This window comes from Castanea sativa, chromosome 4, assembly GCF_040712315.1.
Source record: "Castanea sativa cultivar Marrone di Chiusa Pesio chromosome 4, ASM4071231v1".
NCBI lineage: Eukaryota > Viridiplantae > Streptophyta > Magnoliopsida > Fagales > Fagaceae > Castanea > Castanea sativa.
The window spans coordinates 41,496,587-41,515,109 of NC_134016.1; positions in this window are offsets into that span (position 1 = coordinate 41,496,587).

Consider the following 18,523-nt stretch of genomic DNA (forward strand, 5'->3'; position numbering starts at 1 on the left):
AAACCCAACCCTAAAATCAACTCAAAATTACACACACACACACACACACACTATTTCTCCCCATCCTCTCTCTTCTCTAATTTTTCCTCCTTCATCATTACAAAACTTCTATGACTTACTTTGGATTGAACTGAAGAATGGAATTGTGCAACAATCTTCAAAGCTACATAACCTTTCTTTTTATCCTAAAAAAATTACAATATCACGTATCTGTAATCAGCTCTACCCATCTGTGACTCTATTCTCAGTTTCTTCCTCTCTCTGTGTTCCAACTTCAAACTCACTAATCACTATGTTAAAGTTAAGTTTGATTTGCTATTCTTTTTTCCCCTTTTCTTTACTCATTAGCCGTTTATGAAGTAGACAATTGGTCTGCATTAGTCCAATTTCTAAGAGAATGTGACCATGTGTGTGGTTAAAATTTGATGTTTCATCAACTGAAGTGGTAGCCAAGTATGACTCCTCTTTCTTCTTTATTTCTATATATTAAGAGGATTCAGAAAATTAATCTCTATATATTAAGAGGATTCAAAAAGTTAGTTATACCTTTAGAAAATGTAAAAAATAACTCTAAGCTAATTAGATAATCCTTATTCTTAAAAAATAAAAAGTAGGGTTAAAATTGTAATTCAACAAAAAAACACTATCGTAGAAACTTTTTTCCTAAAAATTAGTTCACCCTCTATTTAAATATATCTCACGCACGTTTCATAATTTTTTCCTAAAAATTAGCACACACTAAACTTACAAGTTTACTCTATTTCAAATCCTAAATTTTAGGGTACGTTTGGTATGCTGTAATAGCTCCTGTAATGGAATAGTTATTCATGTGTAAAAGCAATTCGGTCATTTGGTTGCATCTTTATTATATGGATTAGTTATTACATTGGAATAACTATTCTTTAAATCGAAGAATAGTTATTCCTCTTTAAAATAGATGTAATAGCTATTCCTTAGTGAATATAATAGGTTTTAAAATTAATATATTTCCAAAAATATAAAATTTCCTTATACATCATCATTTACAAGCTTTCCATATTTAACAACAACACTTATTAATAGTAATAGTTATTCCACTACAATGTTTTCTATTCCCAATAATAAAGATTAATATTCCTAATGTAATCTACATTCAGTATACCAAACGTACATTTAGTTTCTTAAAAATCCCTCCCAGTATAACCCCACTAACAATAGATAAATTTAATTTTAAAAATTACATTAAAATCAAAATAAATAAATGAAAAAGCTTCGTCGCACAAAGATATATTATCCTACATAACATTATAATATACACACACATACACATATATAATTACTATTAAACTATTATACATCCTATAATATATAAAAAAAAAATAGTAATATAACATGATTTTTTTTGGGCTAAGCAAAACAATTGATCATTATTTTTTCTTAAGTAATTGATTATTTGATTAGATTTTTCATATATTCAGATTTGTCTACTTTCTGGCAAATCTTTAATTTATTAGTATTTTTTTATGAATTAATAATTTGTTATCTTATTCACTATATTTAATGAGTTATATAATTTGATTTAAAAACTAGATTTGTGGGAATTTAAAAAATATTAATTCATTTTTTTAAAAGACTATTAATTCATTGTTGTAAAAGAAAAAGAAGAGAATAATCTAAAGTAATATAGCAACGAGTGTCTTTTTAGATCTACAAAGATTGAACTCGAAAAAACATCATTTTGAATCATTAAATGGTGAGTGTACTTTAACTAGCACATTAAATACATTTACAAAATTGTTTTAGACTATTGTATATAATAGGGATATAATTAACATATGTAAAGAGAAAAAAAATTTAAATGTCATTTTTTTATCTGACTCTCCAAAGTTAAATTCCTGACTTCACCATTGTGGAGAATGAGATTAAGGAATCACTTGCTCCGCGACACTAACTGCCGCATGCAGTTTTGGTGTTGGCGTGTGAGTGTATTCTCTTATCTCATCCCTCTTCCCCTATATATATGTGTGTGTGTGTGTGTGTGTTTCTCAACCAAAAAAAAAAAAAAAAAAAGATTAGACTTGGTATTTGTTTGTGGTCATATAATAGGGAAGAGGCTTCTCATGGAAGGGTAGTTTCTTTTCATAAGATTTTGACTTAGTTTCCACTTGAGATATTAAACTTTTTTTTTCTCCCCACGGTTGCAAGAGACATGAAATAGAATTTGCAATATTTATACATTAGAACTTTCAACAATGCTACTACAAAGTTTGGATGTTATGCTATCTGCTTGGTTTGTGATAAAGTAGATAAATGGGATTGTCAAAGCCTTAAAATCTTATAAAAAGTGCCCAGTTACTAAAGGTGAATGTATCACAAAGAAATCCAAAAAACTAATGTCCCATTATCCAAAATAATTGGCAATTGGCTACTAAATATCTTTGCATTTCTCTCCAAAACTTCACAACAGATTTTCCCATAACACATTTTTCAACCTGATAGCCTACATAACTGTTGGAAATGAGGTTTGGAAATTGCCCAAATTAATTAACAAAATACAAAACAGATTAGAGATATAAGATGAGAGTGTAGAGAGATATAAACTTATTGATTTGAGCCGAGACACGAAACTTAATCCGATGTCCTAAAGAAGCGATTTCGCCCCCACTGGAATGACTTTGTCGGTGCAAATGGCTCTGGTGGTCGCTCTCTAAGATACAACAACAACTCTATTAGTGTGCACTCACAAGAAGAACTTCAAACTTGTCATTGGATACCCAATATAAATATTGAAGAAAGATAGAGGTAATACTATATTAGAAGAACTCTATTTTTTTTTTCCTGCTTCTCTCATTTTTGAAAGAGGAATGGCCTTTTGGTTATACAGAGGAGCTAATAATAAAAATTAACCGCACTTACACAATTGGCTGGCTTCATTTGCGATTTACTTTACATAGAAAATTCCCCAATTGCAAAGAGTAGTTTTCTAGATGTTGAAAGTAATGAATTTTTGCAAGAGTGAATAAGGAAAGAAAAGGATGGTAGACTTAGGAAATTCTACCAACAAGGGAGTGATTTGAGGGATTTCATCCCTTTGACATCGGAGCTGCCTAAATCAAAAAGTTTATTTTCTATTATTTTATATGATATATAAAATAATAGAAAATAACCCCTCACCCTAAGTTTAAGCAAACACAAAATTGAAGGATAACCCCATAAAAACACATCTCTAAAACATTGCTCAAAAACTAGTACTTTATCGGTTATTCAAAAAGCCCACTAGTATCAATTTTGCAAGTCACTGGCAAACTTCATTCTCTAAAACTTCTTCTCCCTTGTGAGAAAGAAATAAAAATAGTAAACACACTCTTCTGCCTTTCAAAACTTATTCATATAAGATTAAATCATACTTTATTTCGATAGGTATATTGTCGATTGAGATTTTAATCTGATATTGTTTTTGTAGGTGGTTATGGTGTACTACAATAGTAACAATACTACTATATAAGGGGTTTCCTTTGTTAGGATCATTATTTCCATGGTTCAAAGATACCCATATACCCTAAGTTTAAGCAAACACAAAATTAAATGAAAACCCTATAAAAATACATCTCTAAAACAATGGTTACAACCTAGGACCACTCTCCCACTATTAGCCACTACTTTAACAGTTATTCAAAAAGCCCGCTACTATAAATTTTGCGACTTAAGTAACAAGCAAACTTCATTGTCTAAAACTTCTTCTCAACCGTTAGAAAGAAATAAAAAGAATAAACACACTCTTCAGCTTTTCAAAACTTATTCATATAAGATTAAATCATACTTTATTTCAATAAGTAAATTGTTGATTGGGATTTTAATCTGATTTTTTTTTTGTAGGTCGTTATAGTGTACTAAAATTAAGGGAGTCAATACCATACTGGAGAGTGTTTCAATTTGGTCAAATAAATGAAATATTTCAGTACCAGTTAATACCGATATATTGTTTCAGAATTACCGCTAATTTTATATATTTATATATATAAATATTTATTTACTTATTTATAAGTTCATTAGTCAAAATCCATATAATTTATTAAAAATATTTATAATTATAAGTCTATATCTTAATCAGTATGCTAAACTTTAGTTAAAAACTTTAAATGTTAGCTCATTTTAATAATAATAGATAGTTTATCTATTTAATAAATACTCAATAGACAGTTTTTTTAGTTGATATATTTAATTAATAATAATAATAATATAATAATAATAGTAGTTGTGGTGCACAACATGTTATCAATTTGGCAGATGGTAAAAAATTTCAAAAAAGTTGAATAGACACTCCATTAAACTTTAGTAGTTCACACGAGTGTAGTGGTCTTGTCATTTGTCAAGGGCACACTTAACCAAATGCTATTAATAGTTCATCGCTCAAGATATAGATTTGAGGAGTTGGGCAACTGAGTGGTGAAAATGTAAAGATGAAGAACAGAGGTGTTAGGATGAAGAAAAAGAAGATGGGTGGGGAAGAGATCGGCGAAATACAATTTAATACTTGAAAATTTTGCTGCAATGTTGGTAATGTCGACTAAACGTTTATTTTTTCCTTTCTTCTTTTATTTTTGCTGATTTTTTGGTACCGGCCAGTTTTTAATTTCTGGCTGAAATCCGGTAAATAACCTAGTAAAGCCGAAACGGACCCGATACATCTGGTATTTGAACCGGTACGATATAGAAGCGTTTTTGTACCGGTTCAGGCACTGGTACGAAATATACCAGCCAAAACGGTACGAAATCAACTTCCTTGACTATGATACTACTATTTAAGAGGTTTTTTTGTTTCTCAAAAAAAGGAAGAAAAAAAAAAAGAGGTTTTTCTGGATTGGGATCCTCATTTTCGTGATTCAAAAATACTCTTACACTGTAGGTTTAAGCAAACACAAAATTGAAGAATAGCCCCGTAAAAATAGGAAAATACATTTCTAGAACATTGACCACTCTCCCACTATTAGCCACTACTATATGGTTATTCAAAACCACCACTACTATCAATTTTGCAAACTTCATTCTCCGAAAGGGCTTGTTTGGTAACATCTCAAACTCATATTTTTACATTTTAAACAACATTACATATATTTTCCCACACTTTTTCATCTAAACGCATTTCAAAAAACTACAAAAATCTCATCTCAAACTATTCTACCAAACATCCGGAACTTCTCCCCATGAGAAAGAAATAGAGACAATAAACACACTTTTCGGATTTTCAAAACTTATTCATATAAGTGATAAAGATTAAATTATACTTTATTTCAATAGGTAAATTCTCGATTGAGATTTTGATCTGATATATATGTGTGTGTGTGTGTGTGTTTTGCAGGTGGTTATGACATACTTAAAGTCTACAAGTCATCCTACCAAATCTAGAAGGAATACAATATAGGTGAGTTTGGTTCAGCTTTTTAAAACTAGGTTTTTTGAAAAAGTAGAGTTTTCAAAAAGCGTAGTATGAAAAAGTATTTTTTGAAAAATTTGAGTGTTTGGTCAAAACTGTTAAAAAGTGTTTTTTGAAAAAATTGAGTGTTTGACTAGCACTTATAAAATTTGTGGTTTGAGTGGTAAATTACCAAAAAGGACAATGTAAATATAAAAGAGTTTGTTTCATACTTAAATCAACAACTTCATCATACTTAATTCAATTTTTCTCTTTCTAAAAAAATATTTTTTTTCTCACCAATATTAGCTAATAATAATCTACCACTTAAGATTTATTGTGAAAATAGTATGATAATTGATACCGATTTTAATTTGAACGTACTATTACAATTAACTTTTTTCTCTTTTTAAAAAAATTATTTTTTTCTCACCAATATTAGCTAATAATAACCTACTACTTCAGATTTATTGTGAAAATATTATGAAAATATTGTGATAATTGACATTGATTTTAATTTGAACGAACTATTAAAATTATAATTTTTTCTTTTTAAAAAAATTAATTTTTCTCACCAATATTAGCTAATAATAACTTACCACTTAAAATTTATTGTGAAAAAATATTGTGATAGTATTTCCTCCTTTTTTTCCCTCTTCTTTTATCCTCCACACACGTACTTTTTTTTTCCCTCCACACACGTACCCTTCATTTTTCTTTTTTGTCTTTCTTTCCCCATTTTCCCTACCACTTCCTCTAGAACATTCCAGTTTCATTTTGCAGCTTTTTTTTTTCCCTTCTTCTTCTTCTTCTTCTTTTCTCTCTTTTCTCTTACCACTTCATCTACAAGTTCTATTGTGCTTGATCTTTGCCGCGTGATTCTACTGTGCTTAATCTTTGTTGCGTGATTCTCTCTTTTTTCTTACCATTTTACTGTGCTTGATCTTTGCTGCTTGATCTTACCGCCGCCTATCTTCCACTCCACTAGGTCAGATCGGTTTTTTGAAGGGCAGAGCAGAGAGATGAGATGAGAGGAATGAGGAATCTGGCATGAGAACTGAGAACATCTTCTGATTTATTAAAGGGTAATTTGGTAATTGCTTGCAGAGTCCAACGGATATATAAATCAACGCACACGGGCTTTTTCAAAATGCACCTTAGAGCTCCTTTATGGCATTGCGCGTTCTCTTCACAAACCCAAAACGCAACTTTTTGGAAAAAGTTGCGTTTTAGTGAGTGTTTGGATTCAGTGTCCATGTTTGCGCATTTCTCCTTTTTTTTCTTTTGACTATTCTCCAGTGTAATGTTCACGGGTCCTACAAACTTCACTTTTCAGCCATTTTTTCATTAAAAATAGGTCTCACGGCACTATTCACACATTTAAAAATTATTTTGCTACAGTGTTTTCAATTTTCAATTATAAGTTCTATCCAAACAGACCCTTATACCTAACCAAACGGGCTTTTTGTATTTGTAGTTTCAAAACGGGCTTTTTGGGTTAGGAAAGCTGAAACAAAAAGCACATAATGGCATTGAAAACTTTATCGGAGTTCTTATCAATAAATCTACAGATCTAGGTACGTTGTCTTTTAATTTGTTCTATTTCTTCATTTTTTTTTTTTACTAAGCACACTATTTACGGACCTTAAATTTACAAAATGTAAATGTGATATTACACTTGCTCACTGTATTGATGATGAAAATTTTCATCCAACTGTCCCACCAAATATGATAAATATTGGTAACTTTTTCGCTCTTAAATTTCTAGGTTTTGCCTAGATCTGATCTCCAATTAAAATTTTTTTTTTCACTTTTATTGGCGTGCCATATAGCTCCATAGACCTTTACTAAAAATTCTTTGGTTAAATTGCAAATTACACTTTCTAAGAGGTGTTTAGATTTTACACCCTGAAATTTCAGAATTTAGATTTTACTCCTTAAAGTTTGGAGGTGTTTGGATTTTAAATCTTGACATTTTAAAATTTGTATTTTACCTCCTAAATTTTAAGGGTATTTGAGTTTTACTTCCTAAAGTTTAAGAGTATTTGAATTTTATACTTTAAAGTAGTAAAGTTTCAGAATTTGAGGTGTAAAATCCAAACACTTTCAAGCTTTAAGGGGTAAAATCTAAATTCTGAAATATTAGGGTGTAAAATTTAAATGCCTCAAACATCAAGAAGTAAAATCTGAATTCTGAAACTTTAGGGTGTGTAAAATTCAAACACCCTCAAACTTTAGGGGTGTAATTTGTAATTTACCTTTTTTTGTGGAGAAATTACCGTTTTAAGAGAGTCTACTCAGTTTTTTTTTTGTGATTGAAAAATGTAGTAACTTCAAACTAGTTGCTAACCTGTGCTATGCACGAGAACTTATCTATTTGTGAGGTAGACTAAAATAATTTTATAAAATCTTAAATTGATTACGAAACTAAACCATTACATGATTTGCTCTTGTATGATTTTAATTTGTGTTACAATTTAATGAATAAGCCCTTCCAAAAAATTTGTCAGACAATTTCAGATACTGAAAAAAATAACTTTATAATTTAGATATTAAAACTTCTAAAAGACCAAGAAATATTAAAAAATCAAATGATTCATTACTTAGAAATAGTTGAAACAAAACAAAATATATATGACTAAAAAATAGAAAAATATAATAAAAATATTGGGTTACATTTAAAAGAATAATCCATGGTTATAAGTTTGCACCCTATCATAAAATATCACGTTAGTGAAATAGAGAGATGATAATAATAATAATAATATCAAAGTTTGAGTTTGTGTTTGAGTTGGACTTAGACTTATTAGAGAGATAGAGTTTTACTCTTTGATAAATTTGGATTAAACAAAAATATTTTTGTTTAAAAAAAAATGATGAGTTTGAGTTTAAGTTGGACTTGATAAAGAAATAAAGTTTCACTTCTTATTAAGTTTGGACTAAATAAAAATAATTTTATTTATATATTGTATTGACATGGAAAATTATGAGAGTTTCATAGGTTTCGGTTATATATATATATATATATATATATATATATATATATATATATATATATATATATATATAAAATTAATTAATTAATTGAAATACCGGATTTGCCCCCTAATGGGTTTTTTTTGAATTGTTTTTTTTGGCATAGAATAGTGGGGCTTTGTTTATTGTTCTTGAAAGCCTATTATTACAGCATTGGTATTAGTTTGTTTAAAAAAATTTGTTTATTTTAGCATAAGAATCAATTTTTTAATTTTTTTTTATTTTACACTGTTACTTTTCAAAAACACTCACACCAAATTATCTATTATACACTATTTTATTTAAATTATATTTTTTATTCTTTTTTATCATTTTATTAATATCTCTCTCATCTCTAGGGTCTTTCTCTCTCAACTCAATTCGACTATCTACCTCTCTCACATCCCAAACCTAAATACTCATACACAGAAGCAACAGCAGCATATTCAATGGTCGTTCCATTGTGTTTTATAATCTGGATTTTTCTGTTGGGTTTGATTTAATTTGATTTTGGTTTAGGTTAATTTTGAGTTAGGTTTGGGATAGGTTTTTTGGTGGTGATGTTGGTGGTTAGGTAGTACTCTTCTTCTTCTTCTTCTTTTAGTTTGTTGTTGTAAAATGGCTTGTGGTGGTTGGATGGTGCTGAGTTGGTGGTTGGGTGGTGATGATGCCGAAAATATCACCAGTGAGTTGCAAGCTCCTCGAACAAAAGCAACACCTGCAAAAAGAAAATAAAGGACCTAGAAGAGAGCACCGGTGTGGTGTCGGCCGAATACCCTCCGAAGGTCAAGGTAGAATCTTGTTTCTTTAACCCTAGAGTGCCAGAGTTAAGAATATTATGCGTACCTTCGTATCTAGGGTTTCTGGAGTATTTATATTGAGTGGAATTACCTTTCTTTTAGGATACAACTTCCTTCTCAAGTTCCTTTTCGTATAGGAGTCTTCCTAAACGTGTGTCGCAAGAAGTCCAAGTATGCACGTTTGCGTGGGGATAAAGCAAAAGCTCATCTGAAATATATCGAACGACATGCCACGTGGAATCCACAATTAATTTATACAAGACGGATATTCAGCAATACTCAACCGTCATAGCCGACTAACTTACGGTGTCGATCCGTCCTCATTATCTCCGTCCATTTACTATTTTTATCCCCTTCAGTTGCCCCCTTCAGTCCTTGGATCCGTCCTTAGAATCTGACGGATCCATGGAATGACTAAAAGCAATGTATAAAATGGGGACGGCCTTGGCATACAACGATAGATGACACATGGCCTGTATTTCTGACGAAGAGCACGTGGCCCTCGTGGATTGGCTATTTCCCCAAAACGAGGCGTCGCTTCGTATTCCGTGCCCTTTGTTCTATAAAAAGCCAGATTTTTCTCTCTTCATTTTATCTTCATATCAAAAACTTGTGAGCAGAGCACAACCGTCATATTTATCGTGTCTTCCTGTAGTTCAGTAGATCCGTCCATCGTTCCTTGTCTGAAACAATCTCGATCCGGTATGTATTCCAAACCTTTCTCCGTCTTTCCTTTAATTTTATTGTTTCAAATGTGTGCGCTTTCTTTAGATCCGTCAGTGTCTTAGGTTATACCGTCATAAATGTAGGTAATGTCTAGTGCGTCAAGTAACCAGTCGTTTGTCCGCGAGGGGGCGGGCTACGATGAAAAGTTTCCGTCAGGTCCAAGAGATCCTGACACTTCAAGTGAAGAGAGGAATCCGTCAAGTACCTCTTCTTCCCTTGACGGTGGTCTAGAGACGGAGAGTTCAGAGTTGTCCAGTAGTAGCTTGGACGGTGTGGATCCCCCCGTCCAATCAGTAATTGGCCTAGATGGCCTTAGGGAGTTCGTCATGCTGCCTCTCTGGACGGTAAATGATTTTAGGTTGTCCATGACTGAACCTCAACTCAACACACTTAGGACAAAGTACCAAATACCAGACAACATCCGTCTACGTCTTCCCAAAAAATCCGAGAAATGCTATTACAAGGGGGTAGACGGTGTTGGGATCTACGAGCAAGCTTTAAAGGCGGGGCTCAGATTTCCATTAAGTTCTCTTCACCGTCGACTTCTTCAATACCTTGGTCTGTCCGTCACCCAAATCTCTCCAAATGCCTGGAGAGTGTTCATTGGGGTTGAGGTTTTGTATGGGGCAATGTCTGACAGTTCCCGAAGGTTGACGGTGGAAGAATTTTTCCATTGTTACCGTCCAACAGAGATTGTCAAGTCCAAGGGGATGTACAGCTTTGCAGCTAGAAGTCCTTTATTGAGGCTCGTCAGTGACACTCCAGACTCGAACAGAGACTGGAAGAGTCGTTACTTCTTTTTGGAAGGGGACGAATGGATGTGTCGTCCAGGAGATGTAACTAACATGCCCGTCGACACAACATGGGGCATAATGCCTCCGTCGGGTATGTGTATCCCTTTTGCTTCCGTCCAGTCTTTGAAGTTAATTTATTTTTTTATGTCTAACCGCCCTTTATTGCAGCTCGGGACCGTCCACAAGTTGATTTGGAGCAGTGGAATTTTCTGGAGAAAATTTTTAACAAAACAAAACTGCAAGAGAGGACTTGGGCTCAACTCGTCACACTCGATACGCTTCACTGGTATTGTGACGGACCCGAACCTTCATCCGTTGCCCGTCAATACGATAACAGAATTCGAAAACGTAAGTTCGTCAAAACTATACCCGTCTTTCATTTTTCTTTTGCTTTACTTTACTTTTCCTTTCTCCTCCGTCTTTAATTTTCAGAGATGGACGCCGCCAGGAGGAGAGCCCTCATTAAACAACAGGCAGCAAAGAAAAAGCAGGAGGGGGGTCAAACAAAGGGGACGGTCCCGCCAGTACCGTTAAAACGAATCCAACACGAAAAGACGGACCGTCCTAAAAAGAAACAAAAAACCACCCTCGAGCCCGTCATGGCCTTGGAAGCTGAGAAAACGCTCGTCAAGCATGGAAAAGGCAAAGGCTTGATGAAAGGTCCAGCATCTTCAGGGGAGAAACCACCCATTCTCTTCCGGGAAGACTCCAGCTATGCCCTCGAGAAGATGTCGTCTATGCTGACAGCTGACGACTACGCAAACCTTGGCAACCATTCGACGGAAGCAATGGGTGAAACGGGCCTTTTCACCCTTGCACAGGTAATTTTGAATCCGTCTATTATTGTTGCTAAGTTCCTTTACACCCGTCATTATCGTGACATTGTGTTTCCCTTCCAGGCCATGGTGATGATGAAGGGGCTTTTTGGCCGTTGCCTTAATCACGAGACATCCATGGACCGTCTGAGACAGAAAAACAAGACGATGGAGGATGAGCTACACGAGCTGAAGACCTATAAGATCAATATGGACAGAAAGCTCAAGTGCTCGGAGCAAGTTAGAGGTGAAGTGGAGAAAGAGAATGGGCATCTACGCGAACTTTTGAATGACAAGGAGAAGCAGCTGACGAAGACAGTGTCCAAGCTTGACAACGCAAAGGAGATAGCCGTCCAGGAATACCGTGATTCTGAGCATCTTCTGACGGAGCTTGGAAACTCCTTTGCAGACGGGTTCGATGACGCTATCCGTCAGGTTAAGTCGCCGTATCCTGACTTGGACGTATCTCATATCAACATTGATGCTCAAGGGCAAACACTCGCATAATCCGTCCAGTCAGAAAGTACAGATGAAGTGTTTGCCGTCACTGCTCCAGCCGATGAAGGTGAAGTTCTTCCTCCTACTCAGCCAGACGACGGTCCATTGGACGGGAACTCATCTCCAAAGAATGAATAGAATACTTTCCTTTTTGTAAAAAATTTATCACTGTTAAGAGAACTTTGTTTGAACCGTCATTTTTAATTATTAAACTCGACTTATCAAATCTTAAATTGCCTGTTGTTTGTTTATTATCCGTCGTATATTCAGATAACCCGTCCACTTTGTGAACGAACTTTCAAATGTATTTTTGCTAACCGTCCACTTTGTGGACTTGTAGGTTTTTCACCCTTTGGGTGATCCGTCCACTTTGTGGACTCGTAGGTTTCTCACCCTGTCGGTGATCCGTCCACTTTGTGGACTTGTAGGTTTTTCACCCTGTCGGTGATCCGTCCACTTTGTGGACTTGTAGGCTTTTCACCCTTTGGGTTATCCGTCCACTCTGTGGACTTGTAGGTTTTTCACCCTTTGGGTGATCCGTCCCCTTTGTGGACTTGTAGGTTTCTCACCCTGTGGACGATCCGTCCACTTTATGGACTTGTAGGCTTTTCACCCTTTGGGTTATCCGTCCACTCTGTGGACTTGTAGGTTTTTCACCCTTTGGGTGATCCGTCCCCTTTGTGGACTTGTAGGTTTCATCGTTTTTGATTGACCGTCCACTTTTGGACTTGTAGATTTTCATCAGCATGCATTTTTAAAAATTCCTCTCGTAAGTTCAACAAACCAAATTGTTCATGGAAAAGAAAAACTGAGCTCTAAAAAGTAAAAGCTATATCTGTCTAAAATTAAACTGAAAAGTAAGGCAGTAGGTATTGTGACTGCTGCACTATTGGTAGTACTTCTTCAGGTGCTCCGTGTTCCAGGGATGGCCCAACTTCTTTCCGTCTAATGTCTCCAAGTAGTACGTTCCTTTCCTACGCCATGAGATGATTCGGTACGGGCCTTCCCAGTTGGGACCCAGCTTTCCCAGGGATGCATCTTTCGTAGCGCCAAGCACTTTTCGTAACACTAGATCTCCAACCTTGAAGTCTCGATGCCGAACCTTAGAGTTGTAATGTTTTGCCATCATGTCCTGGTACCGCGCCAGTCTTTGGGCCGCTGTTGCCCTGACTTCATCAACAAGGTCAAGCTCTAGACGTAATGCTTCAACATGCTTACTCTCGTCATAGCTTTCCACGCAGTAGCTCGTCAACCCCACTTCTGCCGGTATGAGGGCTTCGGCACCAAACGCCAATCGAAACGGTGTCTCTCCCGTTGGCGTTCTTGCCGTTGTTTTGTACGCCCATAAGACACTTGGTAGTTCATCCGGCCATATGCCCTTTGCCCCCTCGAGCCGGGTCTTGATGATCTTTAACAAGGACCGGTTCGTGACTTCAACTTGTCCGTTGGCCTGTGGATGAGCGGGCGACGAGTAGTGATTCTTGATTCCCAGCTGAGAACAAAAGTCTCGGAACGCATCGTTGTCGAATTGCTTCCCGTTGTCCGACACGAGCACTCTCGGGATCCCATATCGGCAAATAATATTTCTCCATACAAAGTTGCGAATATTTTTTTCCGTGATAGTAGCAAGAGCTTCTGCTTCCACCCACTTGGTGAAGTAGTCGATACCAACTACCAAGAACTTCAGTTGTCTTGCCGCCATTGGAAATGGACCCATGATGTCCAGCCCCCATTGTGCGAACGGCCATGGGGCCGTCATGGGTGTGAGTTCCTCCGTTGGCTGCCTAATAAGATTGCCGAACCGTTGACACTTATCGCAGGCTCTCACGTACATATGGGCATCCTTCTGCATTGTCGGCCAGTAATACCCAGCTCTGAGTAGCTTGTGTACCAGAGACCTTAATCCAGAGTGGTTTTCACAAATCCCTTCATGAACTTCCCTCATTACGTAGTCTGCTTCGTCATGGCCCAGGCATCTTAGATATGGTCGGGAGAATCCTCTTTTGTAGAGGATGCCTTTGATCAGTATGAATCGGGCAGCCCTGACCTTTAATTTCCTTGCTTCTTCCTTCCCGTCTGGGAGCTTGCCGTCCTTGAGGTACGCCACAATTGGAACCGTCCAATCGTCTTTAGTGGTTAATTCCTGCACCTGAACGTTATCTAGCAACGACGAATATTGGACGAAGGACAATACCTGTTCTGGGACGACCATAGGTTCGGCCGAAGCAGCCTTTGCGAGTCGATCCGCTTCTTGATTCTCTTCTCTCGGGATTTGAGTTATTGTGAATTGGAGGTTGCTCGTTCGACCCTTCACTTCTCCGAGGTACTTTCTCATTCGTTCACTCCTACAATCATAACTTCCATTAACTTGGCTAGCTACGATTTGGGAATCGGAGTAGACCATTGCCTTCCTGGCCCTAGCCGCTATTGCAAGCTCCAATCCTGCCACCAGGGATTCATACTCTGCTTCATTGTTTGTAGTAGGGAACTCCAGACGGATCATACATTCAATCTTATCTCCTTCCGGAGTATGGAGTACAACTCCGACTCCTCCCGTATGCTTGTTGGAGGATCCGTCTATGTGAATTCTCCATGTGGGCGTCTCTTCTGCCCCCTGCTCCTCATGTGTAGTGAATTCCGCAATAAAGTCTGCCAATATTTGTCCTTTCATAGCTGTTCGTGGCTGGTATTGGATATCGTACTTACTTAGCTCGATAGCCCACAAAGCCATCGGTCCGACGGTTTCAGGATTGTTCATTGCTCTCCGCAATGGCTGATCTGTCAGGACTATTATTGCGTGTGCTTGAAAATACGGCTTCAGTTTTCGGGCTGCAGTTACAAGTGCGAAAGCGAGTTTCTCCATCCGTGGGTACCTCTCCTCTGCGCTTCGTAGCACCCGGCTTATAAAGTACACGGGCTTCTGTACCTTCCCTTCCTCTCTAATGAGAGCCGCACTTATCGCTGTCGTTGAGACAGCAAGGTACAGGAATAATTCCTCCCCCGGTGTAGACGGGTTAAGCAATGGCAGGGTAGAGAGATATGCCTTCAACTCTTCAAATGCCCTTTGGCATTCGTCCGTCCACTCGAAAGATCTCCTTAGCGTCCTAAAGAAAGGGAGATACTTATCTGTTGCTCTTGATACAAACCTATTCAAGGCTGCTATCTTCCCTGTCAGGCTTTGCACTTCCTTCACCGTCCTTGGAGGAGATAGATCCATAATTGCTTTCACTTTCTCGGGGTTGACCTCAATGCCCCGCTGGGACACCATGAACCCTAAAAACTTTCCAGCAGTTACTCCGAATGCGCATTTGCTTGGGTTTAGCTTCATTTTGTACGTTCGAAGAGTGTCGAAAGTCTCCTGGAGGTCCCCCAGATGATCCAACGCCTTTACGCTTTTTACCAACATGTCATCTACGTAGACTTGGACGTTACGGCCAATCTGGTGCTCGAACATCTTGTTCATTAATCATTGGTATGTGGCTCCTGCATTCTTGAGCCCGAATGGCATCACCTTGTAGCAAAAAAGCCCTTGACTCGTCATAAATGATGTCTTCTCTTGATCTGTCTTCTCCAACTTAATCTGGTTGTACCCCGAGAAGGCGTCCATGAAGCTCAACAACTCATGTTTTGCAGTAGAGTCCACTAAGGCGTCAATCCGTGGGAGTGGGTAACTGTCTTTAGGGCACGCTTTATTTAGATCCGTGAAATCAACGCACATTCTCCACTTCCCATTTGACTTTTTGACCATTACCACATTTGCCAGCCAGTCTAGGTAGTACAGCTCTCGTATGAAGTCCGCTTCTCGTAGCTTCTGCACTTCCTCTGCTGCGGCTCGATCCCGCTCAGGGGCAAACACGCGTTTCTTTTGCCAAACTGGGGGGAAGGAAGGTGATACATTCAATTTATGGACTATGACTGCTGGATCTATTCCCGGCATGTCGTCATGGCTCCATGCAAACACGTCTTGGTTTTCTTTGAGGAACAGTAGGAGGGCGTGTCGAACTATTTGGTCGACCGAGGTTCCTATCCTGGTGGTTCGATCGGGCCTTGAATCATCTAGTTGTACTTCTTCTAATGTCTCCACAGGTTCTGCCACTGTTCTCTGTTCTTCTATGCTCATTGTTTGTACATGGTCATCCATCTCCATCATAGCCACGTAACATTCCCGTGCAGTCACCTGATTTTCGCGCAGTTCTCCAACTCCATGTTCAGTGGGAAACTTGATCATCAGATGGTAGGTTAAAGTGATGGTCTTCCATGCGTTGAGAGTAGGACGTCCGAGTATGGCGTTAGACGCCGAGGAGCAATCGACCACTAGAAAGGAGACATTTTTAGTTATCTGTTGTGGGTAGTCTCCTACCGTCACCGCCAATGTGACCGATCCTAAAGGATGGACCCGGGTTCCCCCAAAGCCGACGAGGGGCGCACATGCCGGGATCAGGTGCTTCTTTGCAATCCCCATCTGCTGGAACACAGGATAGTAAAGGATGTCTGCTGAGCTCCCGTTGTCTACTAGAACTCGGTGGACGTTGAAGTCTCCTACCTGTATGCTAACCACAAGCGCGTCGTCATGGGGGTGGTGAAGGCACCGGGCCTCGTCTTAAAAAAACTCGATACTGGAGTCGTTCCGCCGTATTTTTTCCAGTGAAGGTCCCGTTGACTGGACACTTTGTACCGTCCGTAAATAGGTCTTCCGGGCCTTTTTGGACGATCCTACTGAAGCGTTGCCCCCCATTATCATCCGTATGTCCGCTACCGGTGGTCTGGGACGCTCGTTTTCCCGTCTAGGATTCTGCTCTTGGGGCTGATCAGTTCTTTCCTTCCTTACGAACCTTTGCAACCTTCCCTGCCTTATAAGGGCTTCAATCTGTTGTTTCAAGTCATAACAGTCCGTCGTATCATGGCCGTGGTCACGGTGAAAACGGCAATATCTATCTCTTGGCCTCTTGTTCGGATCTCCCTTCAACTTGCCCGGAATGTCAAGCTTCCTTCATCTTTGATTTGCATAAGCACTTGGTCAATTGGGGCTGTGAGGGGGGTGAAACTTGTAAACCTCCCTGAAGGCGGTTTGGGTCTCCGGTCTTCTCGTCGATCTCTGGTTCTAGCCACTTTTCGTCCGTTATCTGGTTTCATATCTTCCTGTCTTTCCCTTTTCTTTGGTTTATAGTCATCTCTGGCCAGCAAGGCATCCTCCGCGTTCATATACTTCGTCGCCCTGTAATAGACATCGGACATAGTCTTTGGGTCATTCTTGCATAGGGAAAATAAGAACTTACCCTCTTGTAACCCGTTTGTGAATGCTGCCACAAGTGTCTTGTCGTCTGCCTCGTCTATCGAGAGGGATTCCTTGTTAAAGCGAGCTATATAAGACCTTAATGTCTCACCTTCTCGTTGTTTAATTTCCAGTATACATGCAATAGACCTCTTGTGTCGATGACTTCCAATGAAGTGTGATACAAACTGTGCACCTAGTTCCTTAAAAGTGCCAATGGAATTAGGCATCAACCTGCTGTACCAATCACTCGCAGGCCCCTTCAAGGTGGTGAGAAAAGCCCTACACATAATTTCATCTGGTACACCCTGAAGATGCATTAAGGTTTTGAAAGACTCCAAGTGATCCAACGGGTCCTTGGATCCGTCATAGTTTTCCACATGGGGCATGCGAAACTTCGCTAGAATGGGGCATGAATTCACCAATGCTGTGAATGGTGAATCCGTTCTATGGACTAGGTCGTCCAAATTGCTGGATACCCGTCCTTTAAAGGCGTTCATCATTGCATCCATACGTTCCCTCATCTCCTGCATTTCGGTGGCTACGTGAGTCGGCACAGCGTCTAAAGCAAGTGGTTGATTGGTTTCTTGTCTCTCGGGTCTAGTCGGAGCGTTGCTGCCCTCAGGTCTTTCCATGTTCCTTCCTTCAGGACTAGCGCCCTCCTGATCTTCCTGTAGTGCACTCTGATGTGCGGTTATTTGCCGCAACTGTTCTTCCAAATCATGATTCTGCTTAGTGAGGCGCTCAACCGTCACCACAAGCGTTTGGACCTACCTCTCCAAAACGGTGGCGCGTGGTTCGTCACCTTGATTGTTGTTCGTTGCCATCGATCGGGTGAGTGCCATGCAACTCTTTGACTCAGGGATAGAGCGAGGCTAAAATAATCAGAAGATTTTCTTCCTCCTTTTTCCCATAGACGGCGCCAACTGATGAAGCCGAAAATATCACTAGTGAGTTGCAAGCTCCTCGAACAAAAGCAACACCTGCAAAAAGAAAATAAAGAACCTAGAAGAGAGCACCAGTGTGGTGTCGGCCGAATACCCTCCGAATGTCAAGTTAGAATCTTGTTTCTTTAACCCTAGAGTGCCAGAGTTAAGAATATTATGCGTACTTTCGTATTTAGGGTTTCTGGGGTATTTATATTGAGTGGAATTACCTTTCTTTTAGGATACAACTTCCTTCTCAAGTTCCTTTCCATATAGGAGTCTTCC